General features: G+C 37.9%; 3 non-coding genes across 3 annotated transcripts; all 3 read right to left on the bottom strand.

Moving 5' to 3' along the window:
• Positions 1-966: 966 nt before the first annotated feature.
• Positions 967-1,040, bottom strand: TRNAT-UGU (transfer RNA threonine (anticodon UGU)). Its single transcript has one exon. It is a non-coding gene; the product is annotated as a tRNA-Thr (tRNA).
• Positions 1,041-2,712: 1,672 nt separating this feature from the next.
• TRNAT-UGU (transfer RNA threonine (anticodon UGU)) lies at positions 2,713-2,786 on the bottom strand. Its single transcript has one exon. It is a non-coding gene; the product is annotated as a tRNA-Thr (tRNA).
• A 2,545-nt stretch (positions 2,787-5,331) lies between these two features.
• On the bottom strand, positions 5,332-5,405 carry TRNAT-UGU (transfer RNA threonine (anticodon UGU)). Its single transcript has one exon. It is a non-coding gene; the product is annotated as a tRNA-Thr (tRNA).
• Between the last annotated feature and the right edge of the window lie 13,536 nt (positions 5,406-18,941).

Raw genomic sequence — 18,941 nt, 5'->3', positions numbered from 1 at the left:
CAGTAGAGACGTAGCCATGGTAAGTTTGAGGTTGTACGTCAATGGAATTCCCATTTTTAAGATAGGAAGTTTGTTTCTGAGATGATGAAAACAAGGCACTACTGAGCTTCGAACTCAGGATCTCCTGTTTACAATACAGGCGCTTTAACCAACTAAGCCACAGCACCACAAGCTTTCCATGTGAAATGCAGGGAACACATAAGAACCAATCGACCATTTCAAGTGGTTAACTTAGCGAAACAACATTGAGTTGAGTTGTATTCCATGCACAGCAAAAACGTGGAACAGGATTTCATTTTCAGTCATGACAATTAAGAAACCAAGTAAATTATGAATAGCATTCATTCAACGACATTGACAATTTGCAGTATGCAATAGATTCTGGTTCAATGACAAGGCCTTATGTTTTGAAATTCTATAATTGAATGATCCATCTTTTAGCACAGCTTCAATTTGGGACTTGTTTTTCTTCCAAGTTATGACACAGAATAGGCAGATTGAAGGAATGCCACAGCAGGGCCAAAAGGAGGAAAAATTAGGAAAGATTGAAAAGTTGGAATTAAAACCCTGAGGACTGGTTCATTTCTTATGCAGAAGAAATTCTTAAAATCACAATTGCATTATTAGTAGAGACGTAGCCACGGAAAATTTGAGTTATACGTCATTGAAATTACCATTTCTTAGCTAGGAAGTTTGTTTCTGAGATGATGAAGACAAGGCACTGCTGAGATTTGAACTCAGGGTCTCCTGTTTACAAGACAGGCACTTTAGACAACTAAGCCACAGCGCTACGTACTTACCACATGTATTAAAACCCTGAGCACTGGTTCATTTCTTATGCAGAAGAAACTCTAAATTTCACAATTGCACTATCAGTAGAGACGTAGCCATGGTAAGTTTGAGGTTGTACGTCAATGGAATTCCCATTTTTAAGATAGGAAGTTTGTTAAAGAGATGATGAAAACAAGGCACTGCTGAGATTCGAACTCAGGATCTCCTGTTTACAAGACAGGCGCTTTAACCAACTAAGCCACAGCGCCACAAGCTTTCCACGTGAAATGCAGGGAACACATAAGAACCAATCGAACATTTCAAGTGGTTAACTTAGCGAAACAACATTGAGTTGAGTTGTATTCCATGCACAGCAAAAACGTGGAACAGGATTTCATTTTCAGTCATGACAATTAAGAAACCAAGTAAATTATGAATAGCATTCATTCAACGACATTGACAATTTGCAGTATGCAATAGATTCTGGTTCAATGACAAGGCCTTATGTTTTGAAATTCTATAATTGAATGATCCATCTTTTAGCACAGCTTCAATTTGGGACTTGTTTTTCTTCCAAGTTATGACACAGAATAGGCAGATTGAAGGAATGCCACAGCAGGGCCAAAAGGAGGAAAAATTAGGAAAGATTGAAAAGTTGGAATTAAAACCCTGAGGACTGGTTCATTTCTTATGCAGAAGAAATTCTTAAAATCACAATTGCATTATTAGTAGAGACGTAGCCACGGAAAATTTGAGTTATACGTCATTGAAATTCCCATTTCTTAGCTAGGAAGTTTGTTTCTGAGATGATGAAGACAAGGCACTGCTGAGATTTGAACTCAAGGTCTCCTGTTTACAAGGCAGGCACTTTAGACAACTAAGCCACAGCGCTACGTACTTACCACATGTATTAAAACCCTGAGCACTGGTTCATTTCTTATGCAGAAGAAACTCTAAATTTCACAATTGCACTATCAGTAGAGACGTAGCCATGGTAAGTTTGAGGTTGTACGTCAATGGAATTCCCATTTTTAAGATAGGAAGTTTGTTTCTGAGATGATGAAAACAAGGCACTGCTGAAATTTGAACTCAGGATCTCCTGTTTACAAGACAGGCGCTTTAACCAACTAAGCCACAGCGCCACAAGCTTGCCTCGTGAAATGCAGGGAACACATAAGAACCAATCGAACATTTCAAGTGGTTAACTTAGCGAAACAACATTGAGTTGAGTTGTATTCCATGCACAGCAAAAACGTGGAACAGGATTTCATTTTCAGTCATGACAATTAAGAAACCAAGTAAATTATGAATAGCATTCATTCAACGACATTGACAATTTGCAGTATGCAATAGATTCTGGTTCAATGACAAGGCCTTATGTTTTGAAATTCTATAATTGAATGATCCATCTTTTAGCACAGCTTCAATTTGGGACTTGTTTTTCTTCCAAGTTATGACACAGAATAGGCAGATTGAAGGAATGCCACAGCAGGGCCAAAAGGAGGAAAAATTAGGAAAGATTGAAAAGTTGGAATTAAAACCCTGAGGACTGGTTCATTTCTTATGCAGAAGAAATTCTTAAAATCACAATTGCATTATTAGTAGAGACGTAGCCACGGAAAATTTGTGTTATACGTCATTGAAATTCCCATTTCTTAGCTAGGAAGTTTGTTTCTGAGATGATGAAAACAAGGCACTGCTGAGATTTTAACTCAGGGTCTCCTGTTTACAAGACAGGCACTTTAGACAACTAAGCCACAGCGCTACGTACTTACCACATGTATTAAAACCCTGAGCACTGGTTCATTTCTTATGCAGAAGAAACTCTAAATTTCACAATTGCACTATCAGTAGAGACGTAGCCATGGTAAGTTTGAGGTTGTACGTCAATGGAATTCCCATTTTTAAGATAGGAAGTTTGTTAAAGAGATGATGAAAACAAGGCACTGCTGAGATTCGAACTCAGGATCTCCTGTTTACAAGACAGGCGCTTTAACCAACTAAGCCACAGCGCCACAAGCTTTCCACGTGAAATGCAGGGAACACATAAGAACCAATCGAACATTTCAAGTGGTTAACTTAGCGAAACAACATTGAGTTGAGTTGTATTCCATGCACAGCAAAAACGTGGAACAGGATTTCATTTTCAGTCATGACAATTAAGAAACCAAGTAAATTATGAATAGCATTCATTCAACGACATTGACAATTTGCAGTATGCAATAGATTCTGGTTCAATGACAAGGCCTTATGTTTTGAAATTCTATAATTGAATGATCCATCTTTTAGCACAGCTTCAATTTGGGACTTGTTTTTCTTCCAAGTTATGACACAGAGTAGGCAGATTGAAGGAATGCCACAGCAGGGCCAAAAGGAGGAAAAATTAGGAAAGATTGAAAAGTTGGAATTAAAACCCTGAGGACTGGTTCATTTCTTATGCAGAAGAAATTCTTAAAATCACAATTGCATTATTAGTAGAGACGTAGCCACGGAAAATTTGAGTTATACGTCATTGAAATTCCCATTTCTTAGCTAGGAAGTTTGTTTCTGAGATGATGAAGACAAGGCACTGCTGAGATTTGAACTCAAGGTCTCCTGTTTACAAGACAGGCACTTTAGACAACTAAGCCACAGCGCTACGTACTTACCACATGTATTAAAACCCTGAGCACTGGTTCATTTCTTATGCAGAAGAAACTCTAAATTTCACAATTGCACTATCAGTAGAGACGTAGCCATGGTAAGTTTGAGGTTGTACGTCAATGGAATTCCCATTTTTAAGATAGGAAGTTTGTTTCTGAGATGATGAAAACAAGGCACTGCTGAAATTCGAACTCAGGATCTCCTGTTTACAAGACAGGCGCTTTAACCAACTAAGCCACAGCGCCACAAGCTTTCCTCGTGAAATGCAGGGAACACATAAGAACCAATCGAACATTTCAAGTGGTTAACTTAGCGAAACAACATTGAGTTGAGTTGTATTCCATGCACAGCAAAAACGTGGAACAGGATTTCATTTTCAGTCATGACAATTAAGAAACCAAGTAAATTATGAATAGCATTCATTCAACGACATTGACAATTTGCAGTATGCAATAGATTCTGGTTCAATGACAAGGCCTTATGTTTTGAAATTCTATAATTGAATGATCCATCTTTTAGCACAGCTTCAATTTGGGACTTGTTTTTCTTCCAAGTTATGACACAGAATAGGCAGATTGAAGGAATGCCACAGCAGGGCCAAAAGGAGGAAAAATTAGGAAAGATTGAAAAGTTGGAATTAAAACCCTGAGGACTGGTTCATTTCTTATGCAGAAGAAATTCTTAAAATCACAATTGCATTATTAGTAGAGACGTAGCCACGGAAAATTTGAGTTATACGTCATTGAAATTCCCATTTCTTAGCTAGGAAGTTTGTTTCTGAGATGATGAAGACAAGGCACTGCTGAGATTTGAACTCAAGGTCTCCTGTTTACAAGGCAGGCACTTTAGACAACTAAGCCACAGCGCTACGTACTTACCACATGTATTAAAACCCTGAGCACTGGTTAATTTCTTATGCAGAAGAAACTCTAAATTTCACAATTGCACTATCAGTAGAGACGTAGCCATGGTAAGTTTGAGGTTGTACGTCAATGGAATTCCCATTTTTAAGATAGGAAGTTTGTTTCTGAGATGATGAAAACAAGGCACTGCTGAAATTTGAACTCAGGATCTCCTGTTTACAAGACAGGCGCTTTAACCAACTAAGCCACAGCGCCACAAGCTTTCCTCGTGAAATGCAGGGAACACATAAGAACCAATCGAACATTTCAAGTGGTTAACTTAGCGAAACAACATTGAGTTGAGTTGTATTCCATGCACAGCAAAAACGTGGAACAGGATTTCATTTTCAGTCATGACAATTAAGAAACCAAGTAAATTATGAATAGCATTCATTCAACGACATTGACAATTTGCAGTATGCAATAGATTCTGGTTCAATGACAAGGCCTTATGTTTTGAAATTCTATAATTGAATGATCCATCTTTTAGCACAGCTTCAATTTGGGACTTGTTTTTCTTCCAAGTTATGACACAGAATAGGCAGATTGAAGGAATGCCACAGCAGGGCCAAAAGGAGGAAAAATTAGGAAAGATTGAAAAGTTGGAATTAAAACCCTGAGGACTGGTTCATTTCTTATGCAGAAGAAATTCTTAAAATCACAATTGCATTATTAGTAGAGACGTAGCCACGGAAAATTTGTGTTATACGTCATTGAAATTCCCATTTCTTAGCTAGGAAGTTTGTTTCTGAGATGATGAAAACAAGGCACTGCTGAGATTTTAACTCAGGGTCTCCTGTTTACAAGACAGGCACTTTAGACAACTAAGCCACAGCGCTACGTACTTACCACATGTATTAAAACCCTGAGCACTGGTTCATTTCTTATGCAGAAGAAACTCTAAATTTCACAATTGCACTATCAGTAGAGACGTAGCCATGGTAAGTTTGAGGTTGTACGTCAATGGAATTCCCATTTTTAAGATAGGAAGTTTGTTAAAGAGATGATGAAAACAAGGCACTGCTGAGATTCGAACTCAGGATCTCCTGTTTACAAGACAGGCGCTTTAACCAACTAAGCCACAGCGCCACAAGCTTTCCACGTGAAATGCAGGGAACACATAAGAACCAATCGAACATTTCAAGTGGTTAACTTAGCGAAACAACATTGAGTTGAGTTGTATTCCATGCACAGCAAAAACGTGGAACAGGATTTCATTTTCAGTCATGACAATTAAGAAACCAAGTAAATTATGAATAGCATTCATTCAACGACATTGACAATTTGCAGTATGCAATAGATTCTGGTTCAATGACAAGGCCTTATGTTTTGAAATTCTATAATTGAATGATCCATCTTTTAGCACAGCTTCAATTTGGGACTTGTTTTTCTTCCAAGTTATGACACAGAGTAGGCAGATTGAAGGAATGCCACAGCAGGGCCAAAAGGAGGAAAAATTAGGAAAGATTGAAAAGTTGGAATTAAAACCCTGAGGACTGGTTCATTTCTTATGCAGAAGAAATTCTTAAAATCACAATTGCATTATTAGTAGAGACGTAGCCACGGAAAATTTGAGTTATACGTCATTGAAATTCCCATTTCTTAGCTAGGAAGTTTGTTTCTGAGATGATGAAGACAAGGCACTGCTGAGATTTGAACTCAAGGTCTCCTGTTTACAAGACAGGCACTTTAGACAACTAAGCCACAGCGCTACGTACTTACCACATGTATTAAAACCCTGAGCACTGGTTCATTTCTTATGCAGAAGAAACTCTAAATTTCACAATTGCACTATCAGTAGAGACGTAGCCATGGTAAGTTTGAGGTTGTACGTCAATGGAATTCCCATTTTTAAGATAGGAAGTTTGTTTCCGAGATGATGAAAACAAGGCACTGCTGAAATTCGAACTCAGGATCTCCTGTTTACAAGACAGGCGCTTTAACCAACTAAGCCACAGCGCCACAAGCTTTCCTCGTGAAATGTAGGGAACACATAAGAACCAATCGAACATTTCAAGTGGTTAACTTAGCGAAACAACATTGAGTTCAGTTGTATTCCATGCACAGCAAAAACGTGGAACAGGATTTCATTTTCAGTCATGACAATTAAGAAACCAAGTAAATTATGAATAGCATTCATTCAACGACATTGACAATTTGCAGTATGCAATAGATTCTGGTTCAATGACAAGGCCTTATGTTTTGAAATTCTATAATTGAATGATCCATCTTTTAGCACAGCTTCAATTTGGGACTTGTTTTTCTTCCAAGTTATGACACAGAATAGGCAGATTGAAGGAATGCCACAGCAGGGCCAAAAGGAGGAAAAATTAGGAAAGATTGAAAAGTTGGAATTAAAACCCTGAGGACTGGTTCATTTCTTATGCAGAAGAAATTCTTAAAATCACAATTGCATTATTAGTAGAGACGTAGCAACGGAAAATTTGAGTTATACGTCATTGAAATTCCCATTTCTTAGCTAGGAAGTTTGTTTCTGAGATGATGAAGACAAGGCACTGCTGAGATTTGAACTCAGGGTCTCCTGTTTACAAGACAGGCACTTTAGACAACTAAGCCACAGCGCTACGTACTTACCACATGTATTAAAACCCTGAGCACTGGTTCATTTCTTATGCAGAAGAAACTCTAAATTTCACAATTGCACTATCAGTAGAGACGTAGCCATGGTAAGTTTGAGGTTGTACGTCAATGGAATTCCCATTTTTAAGATAGGAAGTTTGTTTCTGAGATAATGAAAACAAGGCACTACTGAGATTCGAACTCAGGATCTCCTGTTTACAATACAGGCGCTTTAACCAACTAAGCCACAGCACCACAAGCTTTCCATGTGAAATGCAGGGAACACATAAGAACCAATCGACCATTTCAAGTGGTTAACTTAGCGAAACAACATTGAGTTGAGTTGTATTCCATGCACAGCAAAAACGTGGAACAGGATTTCATTTTCAGTCATGACAATTAAGAAACCAAGTAAATTATGAATAGCATTCATTCAACGACATTGACAATTTGCAGTATGCAATAGATTCTGGTTCAATGACAAGGCCTTATGTTTTGAAATTCTATAATTGAATGATCCATCTTTTAGCACAGCTTCAATTTGGGACTTGTTTTTCTTCCAAGTTATGACACAGAATAGGCAGATTGAAGGAATGCCACAGCAGGGCCAAAAGGAGGAAAAATTAGGAAAGATTGAAAAGTTGGAATTAAAACCCTGAGGACTGGTTCATTTCTTATGCAGAAGAAATTCTTAAAATCACAATTGCATTATTAGTAGAGACGTAGCCACGGAAAATTTGAGTTATACATCATTGAAATTCCCATTTCTTAGCTAGGAAGTTTGTTTCTGAGATGATGAAGACAAGGCACTGCTGAGATTTGAACTCAGGGTCTCCTGTTTACAAGACAGGCACTTTAGACAACTAAGCCACAGCGCTACGTACTTACCACATGTATTAAAACCCTGAGCACTGGTTAATTTCTTATGCAGAAGAAACTCTAAATTTCACAATTGCACTATCAGTAGAGACGTAGCCATGGTAAGTTTGAGGTTGTACGTCAATGGAATTCCCATTTTTAAGATAGGAAGTTTGTTTCTGAGATGATGAAAACAAGGCACTACTGAGCTTCGAACTCAGGATCTCCTGTTTACAATACAGGCGCTTTAACCAACTAAGCCACAGCACCACAAGCTTTCCATGTGAAATGCAGGGAACACATAAGAACCAATCGACCATTTCAAGTGGTTAACTTAGCGAAACAACATTGAGTTGAGTTGTATTCCATGCACAGCAAAAACGTGGAACAGGATTTCATTTTCAGTCATGACAATTAAGAAACCAAGTAAATTATGAATAGCATTCATTCAACGACATTGACAATTTGCAGTATGCAATAGATTCTGGTTCAATGACAAGGCCTTATGTTTTGAAATTCTATAATTGAATGATCCATCTTTTAGCACAGCTTCAATTTGGGACTTGTTTTTCTTCCAAGTTATGACACAGAATAGGCAGATTGAAGGAATGCCACAGCAGGGCCAAAAGGAGGAAAAATTAGGAAAGATTGAAAAGTTGGAATTAAAACCCTGAGGACTGGTTCATTTCTTATGCAGAAGAAATTCTTAAAATCACAATTGCATTATTAGTAGAGACGTAGCCAAGGAAAATTTGAGTTATACATCATTGAAATTCCCATTTCTTAGCTAGGAAGTTTGTTTCTGAGATGATGAAGACAAGGCACTGCTGAGATTTGAACTCAGGGTCTCCTGTTTACAAGACAGGCACTTTAGACAACTAAGCCACAGCGCTACGTACTTACCACATGTATTAAAACCCTGAGCACTGGTTAATTTCTTATGCAGAAGAAACTCTAAATTTCACAATTGCACTATCAGTAGAGACGTAGCCATGGTAAGTTTGAGGTTGTACGTCAATGGAATTCCCATTTTTAAGATAGGAAGTTTGTTTCTGAGATGATGAAAACAAGGCACTACTGAGCTTCGAACTCAGGATCTCCTGTTTACAATACAGGCGCTTTAACCAACTAAGCCACAGCACCACAAGCTTTCCATGTGAAATGCAGGGAACACATAAGAACCAATCGACCATTTCAAGTGGTTAACTTAGCGAAACAACATTGAGTTGAGTTGTATTCCATGCACAGCAAAAACGTGGAACAGGATTTCATTTTCAGTCATGACAATTAAGAAACCAAGTAAATTATGAATAGCATTCATTCAACGACATTGACAATTTGCAGTATGCAATAGATTCTGGTTCAATGACAAGGCCTTATGTTTTGAAATTCTATAATTGAATGATCCATCTTTTAGCACAGCTTCAATTTGGGACTTGTTTTTCTTCCAAGTTATGACACAGAATAGGCAGATTGAAGGAATGCCACAGCAGGGCCAAAAGGAGGAAAAATTAGGAAAGATTGAAAAGTTGGAATTAAAACCCTGAGGACTGGTTCATTTCTTATGCAGAAGAAATTCTTAAAATCACAATTGCATTATTAGTAGAGACGTAGCCACGGAAAATTTGAGTTATACGTCATTGAAATTCCCATTTCTTAGCTAGGAAGTTTGTTTCTGAGATGATGAAGACAAGGCACTGCTGAGATTTGAACTCAGGGTCTCCTGTTTACAAGACAGGCACTTTAGACAACTAAGCCACAGCGCTACGTACTTACCACATGTATTAAAACCCTGAGCACTGGTTCATTTCTTATGCAGAAGAAACTCTAAATTTCACAATTGCACTATCAGTAGAGACGTAGCCATGGTAAGTTTGAGGTTGTACGTCAATGGAATTCCCATTTTTAAGATAGGAAGTTTGTTTCTGAGATGATGAAAACAAGGCACTACTGAGCTTCGAACTCAGGATCTCCTGTTTACAATACAGGCGCTTTAACCAACTAAGCCACAGCACCACAAGCTTTCCATGTGAAATGCAGGGAACACATAAGAACCAATCGACCATTTCAAGTGGTTAACTTAGCGAAACAACATTGAGTTGAGTTGTATTCCATGCACAGCAAAAACGTGGAACAGGATTTCATTTTCAGTCATGACAATTAAGAAACCAAGTAAATTATGAATAGCATTCATTCAACGACATTGACAATTTGCAGTATGCAATAGATTCTGGTTCAATGACAAGGCCTTATGTTTTGAAATTCTATAATTGAATGATCCATCTTTTAGCACAGCTTCAATTTGGGACTTGTTTTTCTTCCAAGTTATGACACAGAATAGGCAGATTGAAGGAATGCCACAGCAGGGCCAAAAGGAGGAAAAATTAGGAAAGATTGAAAAGTTGGAATTAAAACCCTGAGGACTGGTTCATTTCTTATGCAGAAGAAATTCTTAAAATCACAATTGCATTATTAGTAGAGACGTAGCCACGGAAAATTTGAGTTATACGTCATTGAAATTCCCATTTCTTAGCTAGGAAGTTTGTTTCTGAGATGATGAAGACAAGGCACTGCTGAGATTTGAACTCAGGGTCTCCTGTTTACAAGACAGGCACTTTAGACAACTAAGCCACAGCGCTACGTACTTACCACATGTATTAAAACCCTGAGCACTGGTTCATTTCTTATGCAGAAGAAACTCTAAATTTCACAATTGCACTATCAGTAGAGACGTAGCCATGGTAAGTTTGAGGTTGTACGTCAATGGAATTCCCATTTTTAAGATAGGAAGTTTGTTTCTGAGATGATGAAAACAAGGCACTACTGAGCTTCGAACTCAGGATCTCCTGTTTACAATACAGGCGCTTTAACCAACTAAGCCACAGCACCACAAGCTTTCCATGTGAAATGCAGGGAACACATAAGAACCAATCGACCATTTCAAGTGGTTAACTTAGCGAAACAACATTGAGTTGAGTTGTATTCCATGCACAGCAAAAACGTGGAACAGGATTTCATTTTCAGTCATGACAATTAAGAAACCAAGTAAATTATGAATAGCATTCATTCAACGACATTGACAATTTGCAGTATGCAATAGATTCTGGTTCAATGACAAGGCCTTATGTTTTGAAATTCTATAATTGAATGATCCATCTTTTAGCACAGCTTCAATTTGGGACTTGTTTTTCTTCCAAGTTATGACACAGAATAGGCAGATTGAAGGAATGCCACAGCAGAGCCAAAAGGAGGAAAAATTAGGAAAGATTGAAAAGTTGGAATTAAAACCCTGAGGACTGGTTCATTTCTTATGCAGAAGAAATTCTTAAAATCACAATTGCATTATTAGTAGAGACGTAGCCACGGAAAATTTGAGTTATACGTCATTGAAATTCCCATTTCTTAGCTAGGAAGTTTGTTTCTGAGATGATGAAGACAAGGCACTGCTGAGATTTGAACTCAGGGTCTCCTGTTTACAAGACAGGCACTTTAGACAACTAAGCCACAGCGCTACGTACTTACCACATGTATTAAAACCCTGAGCACTGGTTCATTTCTTATGCAGAAGAAACTCTAAATTTCACAATTGCACTATCAGTAGAGACGTAGCCATGGTAAGTTTGAGGTTGTACGTCAATGGAATTCCCATTTTTAAGATAGGAAGTTTGTTTCTGAGATAATGAAAACAAGGCACTACTGAGATTCGAACTCAGGATCTCCTGTTTACAATACAGGCGCTTTAACCAACTAAGCCACAGCACCACAAGCTTTCCATGTGAAATGCAGGGAACACATAAGAACCAATCGACCATTTCAAGTGGTTAACTTAGCGAAACAACATTGAGTTGAGTTGTATTCCATGCACAGCAAAAACGTGGAACAGGATTTCATTTTCAGTCATGACAATTAAGAAACCAAGTAAATTATGAATAGCATTCATTCAACGACATTGACAATTTGCAGTATGCAATAGATTCTGGTTCAATGACAAGGCCTTATGTTTTGAAATTCTATAATTGAATGATCCATCTTTTAGCACAGCTTCAATTTGGGACTTGTTTTTCTTCCAAGTTATGACACAGAATAGGCAGATTGAAGGAATGCCACAGCAGGGCCAAAAGGAGGAAAAATTAGGAAAGATTGAAAAGTTGGAATTAAAACCCTGAGGACTGGTTCATTTCTTATGCAGAAGAAATTCTTAAAATCACAATTGCATTATTAGTAGAGACGTAGCCACGGAAAATTTGAGTTATACGTCATTGAAATTCCCATTTCTTAGCTAGGAAGTTTGTTTCTGAGATGATGAAGACAAGGCACTGCTGAGATTTGAACTCAGGGTCTCCTGTTTACAAGACAGGCACTTTAGACAACTAAGCCACAGCGCTACGTACTTACCACATGTATTAAAACCCTGAGCACTGGTTCATTTCTTATGCAGAAGAAACTCTAAATTTCACAATTGCACTATCAGTAGAGACGTAGCCATGGTAAGTTTGAGGTTGTACGTCAATGGAATTCCCATTTTTAAGATAGGAAGTTTGTTTCTGAGATGATGAAAACAAGGCACTACTGAGCTTCGAACTCAGGATCTCCTGTTTACAATACAGGCGCTTTAACCAACTAAGCCACAGCACCACAAGCTTTCCATGTGAAATGCAGGGAACACATAAGAACCAATCGACCATTTCAAGTGGTTAACTTAGCGAAACAACATTGAGTTGAGTTGTATTCCATGCACAGCAAAAACGTGGAACAGGATTTCATTTTCAGTCATGACAATTAAGAAACCAAGTAAATTATGAATAGCATTCATTCAACGACATTGACAATTTGCAGTATGCAATAGATTCTGGTTCAATGACAAGGCCTTATGTTTTGAAATTCTATAATTGAATGATCCATCTTTTAGCACAGCTTCAATTTGGGACTTGTTTTTCTTCCAAGTTATGACACAGAATAGGCAGATTGAAGGAATGCCACAGCAGAGCCAAAAGGAGGAAAAATTAGGAAAGATTGAAAAGTTGGAATTAAAACCCTGAGGACTGGTTCATTTCTTATGCAGAAGAAATTCTTAAAATCACAATTGCATTATTAGTAGAGACGTAGCCACGGAAAATTTGAGTTATACGTCATTGAAATTCCCATTTCTTAGCTAGGAAGTTTGTTTCTGAGATGATGAAGACAAGGCACTGCTGAGATTTGAACTCAGGGTCTCCTGTTTACAAGACAGGCACTTTAGACAACTAAGCCACAGCGCTACGTACTTACCACATGTATTAAAACCCTGAGCACTGGTTCATTTCTTATGCAGAAGAAACTCTAAATTTCACAATTGCACTATCAGTAGAGACGTAGCCATGGTAAGTTTGAGGTTGTACGTCAATGGAATTCCCATTTTTAAGATAGGAAGTTTGTTTCTGAGATGATGAAAACAAGGCACTACTGAGCTTCGAACTCAGGATCTCCTGTTTACAATACAGGCGCTTTAACCAACTAAGCCACAGCACCACAAGCTTTCCATGTGAAATGCAGGGAACACATAAGAACCAATCGACCATTTCAAGTGGTTAACTTAGCGAAACAACATTGAGTTGAGTTGTATTCCATGCACAGCAAAAACGTGGAACAGGATTTCATTTTCAGTCATGACAATTAAGAAACCAAGTAAATTATGAATAGCATTCATTCAACGACATTGACAATTTGCAGTATGCAATAGATTCTGGTTCAATGACAAGGCCTTATGTTTTGAAATTCTATAATTGAATGATCCATCTTTTAGCACAGCTTCAATTTGGGACTTGTTTTTCTTCCAAGTTATGACACAGAATAGGCAGATTGAAGGAATGCCACAGCAGGGCCAAAAGGAGGAAAAATTAGGAAAGATTGAAAAGTTGGAATTAAAACCCTGAGGACTGGTTCATTTCTTATGCAGAAGAAATTTTTAAAATCACAATTGCATTATTAGTAGAGACGTAGCCACGGAAAATTTGAGTTATACGTCATTGAAATTCCCATTTCTTAGCTAGGAAGTTTGTTTCTGAGATGATGAAGACAAGGCACTGCTGAGATTTGAACTCAGGGTCTCCTGTTTACAAGACAGGCACTTTAGACAACTAAGCCACAGCGCTACGTACTTACCACATGTATTAAAACCCTGAGCACTGGTTCATTTCTTATGCAGAAGAAACTCTAAATTTCACTATCAGTAGAGACACAGCCATGGTAAGTTTGAGGTTGTACGTCAATGGAATTCCCATTTTTAAGATAGGAAGTTTGTTTCTGAGATGATGAAATCAAGGCATTGCTTAGATTCGAACTCAGGATCTCCTGTTTACAAGGCAGGCGCTTTAACCAACTAAGCCACAGCGCCACAAGCTTTCCACGTGAAATGCAGGGAACACATAAGAACCAATCGACCATTTCAAGTGGTTAACTTAGCGAAACAACATTGAGTTGAGTTGTATTCCATGCACAGCAAAAACGTGGAACAGGATTTCATTTTCAGTCATGACAATTAAGAAACCAAGTAAATTATGAATAGCATTCATTCAACGACATTGACAATTTGCAGTATGCAATAGATTCTGGTTCAATGACAAGGCCTTATGTTTTGAAATTCTATAATTGAATGATCCATCTTTTAGCACAGCTTCAATTTGGGACTTGTTTTTCTTCCAAGTTATGACACAGAATAGGCAGATTGAAGGAATGCCACAGCAGGGCCAAAAGGAGGAAAAATTAGGAAAGATTGAAAAGTTGGAATTAAAACCCTGAGGACTGGTTCATTTCTTATGCAGAAGAAATTCTTAAAATCACAATTGCATTATTAGTAGAGACGTAGCCACGGAAAATTTGAGTTATACGTCATTGAAATTCCCATTTCTTAGCTAGGAAGTTTGTTTCTGAGATGATGAAGACAAGGCACTGCTGAGATTTGAACTCAGGGTCTCCTGTTTACAAGACAGGCACTTTAGACAACTAAGCCACAGCGCTACGTACTTACCACATGTATTAAAACCCTGAGCACTGGTTAATTTCTTATGCAGAAGAAACTCTAAATTTCACAATTGCACTATCAGTAGAGACGTAGCCATGGTAAGTTTGAGGTTGTACGTCAATGGAATTCCCATTTTTAAGATAGGAAGTTTGTTTCTGAGATGATGAAAACAAGGCACTACTGAGCTTCGAACTCAGGATCTCCTGTTTACAATACAGGCGCTTTAACCAACTAAGCCACAGCACCACAAGCTTTCCATGTGAAATGCAGGGAACACATAAGAACCAATCGACCATTTCAAGTGGTTAACTTAGCGAAACAACATTGAGTTGAGTTGTATTCCATGCACAGCAAAAACGTGGAACAGGATTTCATTTTCAGTCATGACAATTAAGAAACCAAGTAAATTATGAATAGCATTCATTCAACGACATTGACAATTTGCAGTATGCAATAGATTCTGGTTCAATGACAAGGCCTTATGTTTTGAAATTCTATAATTGAATGATCCATCTTTTAGCACAGCTTCAATTTGGGACTTGTTTTTCTTCCAAGTTATGACACAGAATAGGCAGATTGAAGGAATGCCACAGCAGGGCCAAAAGGAGGAAAAATTAGGAAAGATTGAAAAGTTGGAATTAAAACCCTGAGGACTGGTTCATTTCTTATGCAGAAGAAATTCTTAAAATCACAATTGCATTATTAGTAGAGACGTAGCCACGGAAAATTTGAGTTATACGTCATTGAAATTCCCATTTCTTAGCTAGGAAGTTTGTTTCTGAGATGATGAAGACAAGGCACTGCTGAGATTTGAACTCAGGGTCTCCTGTTTACAAGACAGGCACTTTAGACAACTAAGCCACAGCGCTACGTACTTACCACATGTATTAAAACCCTGAGCACTGGTTCATTTCTTATGCAGAAGAAACTCTAAATTTCACAACTGCACTATCAGTAGAGACGTAGCCATGGTAAGTTTGAGGTTGTACGTCAATGGAATTCCCATTTTTAAGATAGGAAGTTTGTTTCTGAGATGATGAAAACAAGGCACTACTGAGATTCGAACTCAGGATCTCCTGTTTACAATACAGGCGCTTTAACCAACTAAGCCACAGCACCACAAGCTTTCCATGTGAAATGCAGGGAACACATAAGAACCAATCGACCATTTCAAGTGGTTAACTTAGCGAAACAACATTGAGTTGAGTTGTATTCCATGCACAGCAAAAACGTGGAACAGGATTTCATTTTCAGTCATGACAATTAAGAAACCAAGTAAATTATGAATAGCATTCATTCAACGACATTGACAATTTGCAGTATGCAATAGATTCTGGTTCAATGACAAGGCCTTATGTTTTGAAATTCTATAATTGAATGATCCATCTTTTAGCACAGCTTCAATTTGGGACTTGTTTTTCTTCCAAGTTATGACACAGAATAGGCAGATTGAAGGAATGCCACAGCAGGGCCAAAAGGAGGAAAAATTAGGAAAGATTGAAAAGTTGGAATTAAAACCCTGAGGACTGGTTCATTTCTTATGCAGAAGAAATTTTTAAAATCACAATTGCATTATTAGTAGAGACGTAGCCACGGAAAATTTGTGTTATACGTCATTGAAATTCCCATTTCTTAGCTAGGAAGTTTGTTTCTGAGATGATGAAAACAAGGCACTGCTGAGATTTGAACTCAGGGTCTCCTGTTTACAAGACAGGCACTTTAGACAACTAAGCCACAGCGCTACGTACTTACCACATGTATTAAAACCCTGAGCACTGGTTCATTTCTTATGCAGAAGAAACTCTAAATTTCACAATTGCACTATCAGTAGAGACGTAGCCATGGTAAGTTTGAGGTTGTACGTCAATGGAATTCCCATTTTTAAGATAGGAAGTTTGTTTCTGAGATGATGAAAACAAGGCACTGCTGAAATTCGAACTCAGGATCTCCTGTTTACAAGACAGGCGCTTTAACCAACTAAGCCACAGCGCCACAAGCTTTCCTCGTGAAATGCAGGGAACACATAAGAACCAATCGAACATTTCAAGTGGTTAACTTAGCGAAACAACATTGAGTTGAGTTGTATTCCATGCACAGCAAAAACGTGGAACAGGATTTCATTTTCAGTCATGACAATTAAGAAACCAAGTAAATTATGAATAGCATTCATTCAACGACATTGACAATTTGCAGTATGCAATAGATTCTGGTTCAATGACAAGGCCTTATGTTTTGAAATTCTATAATTGAATGATCCATCTTTTAGCACAGCTTCAATTTGGGACTTGTTTTTCTTCCAAGTTATGACACAGAATAGGCAGATTGAAGGAATGCCACAGCAGGGCCAAAAGGAGGAAAAATTAGGAAAGATTGAAAAGTTGGAATTAAAACCCTGAGGACTGGTTCATTTCTTATGCAGAAGAAATTCTTAAAATCACAATTGCATTATTAGTAGAGACGTAGCCACGGAAAATTTGAGTTATACGTCATTGAAATTCCCATTTCTTAGCTAGGAAGTTTGTTTCTGAGATGATGAAGACAAGGCACTGCTGAGATTTGAACTCAGGGTCTCCTGTTTACAAGACAGGCACTTTAGACAACTAAGCCACAGCGCTACGTACTTACCACATGTATTAAAACCCTGAGCACTGGTTAATTTCTTATGCAGAAGAAACTCTAAATTTCACAATTGCACTATCAGTAGAGACGTAGCCATGGTAAGTTTGAGGTTGTACGTCAATGGAATTCCCATTTTTAAGATAGGAAGTTTGTTTCTGAGATGATGAAAACAAGGCACTACTGAGCTTCGAACTCAGGATCTCCTGTTTACAATACAGGCGCTTTAACCAACTAAGCCACAGCACCACAAGCTTTCCATGTGAAATGCAGGGAACACATAAGAACCAATCGACCATTTCAAGTGGTTAACTTAGCGAAACAACATTGAGTTGAGTTGTATTCCATGCACAGCAAAAACGTGGAACAGGATTTCATTTTCAGTCATGACAATTAAGAAACCAAGTAAATTATGAATAGCATTCATTCAACGACATTGACAATTTGCAGTATGCAATAGATTCTGGTTCAATGACAAGGCCTTATGTTTTGAAATTCTATAATTGAATGATCCATCTTTTAGCACAGCTTCAATTTGGGACTTGTTTTTCTTCCAAGTTATGACACAGAATAGGCAGATTGAAGGAATGCCACAGCAGGGCCAAAAGGAGGAAAAATTAGGAAAGATTGAAAAGTTGGAATTAAAACCCTGAGGACTGGTTCATTTCTTATGCAGAAGAAATTCTTAAAATCACAATTGCATTATTAGTAGAGACGTAGCCACGGAAAATTTGAGTTATACGTCATTGAAATTCCCATTTCTTAGCTAGGAAGTTTGTTTCTGAGATGATGAAGACAAGGCACTGCTGAGATTTGAACTCAGGGTCTCCTGTTTACAAGACAGGCACTTTAGACAACTAAGCCACAGCGCTACGTACTTACCACATGTATTAAAACCCTGAGCACTGGTTCATTTCTTATGCAGAAGAAACTCTAAATTTCACAACTGCACTATCAGTAGAGACGTAGCCATGGTAAGTTTGAGGTTGTACGTCAATGGAATTCCCATTTTTAAGATAGGAAGTTTGTTTCTGAGATGATGAAAACAAGGCACTACTGAGATTCGAACTCAGGATCTCCTGTTTACAATACAGGCGCTTTAACCAACTAAGCCACAGCACCACAAGCTTTCCATGTGAAATGCAGGGAACACATAAGAACCAATCGACCATTTCAAGTGGTTAACTTAGCGAAACAACATTGAGTTGAGTTGTATTCCATGCACAGCAAAAACGTGGAACAGGATTTCATTTTCAGTCATGACAATTAAGAAACCAAGTAAATTATGAATAGCATTCATTCAACGACATTGACAATTTGCAGTATGCAATAGATTCTGGTTCAATGACAAGGCCTTATGTTTTGAAATTCTATAATTGAATGATCCATCTTTTAGCACAGCTTCAATTTGGGACTTGTTTTTCTTCCAAGTTATGACACAGAATAGGCAGATTGAAGGAATGCCACAGCAGAGCCAAAAGGAGGAAAAATTAGGAAAGATTGAAAAGTTGGAATTAAAACCCTGAGGACTGGTTCATTTCTTATGCAGAAGAAATTTTTAAAATCACAAT

The sequence above is a fragment of the Ranitomeya imitator genome, chromosome 7 (genome assembly GCF_032444005.1).
Source record: "Ranitomeya imitator isolate aRanImi1 chromosome 7, aRanImi1.pri, whole genome shotgun sequence".
Taxonomy (NCBI): Eukaryota; Metazoa; Chordata; class Amphibia; order Anura; family Dendrobatidae; genus Ranitomeya; species Ranitomeya imitator.
The sequence above is the reverse complement of the archived record's forward strand: the minus strand, read 5'-3'. Positions and strand labels throughout refer to the sequence as shown.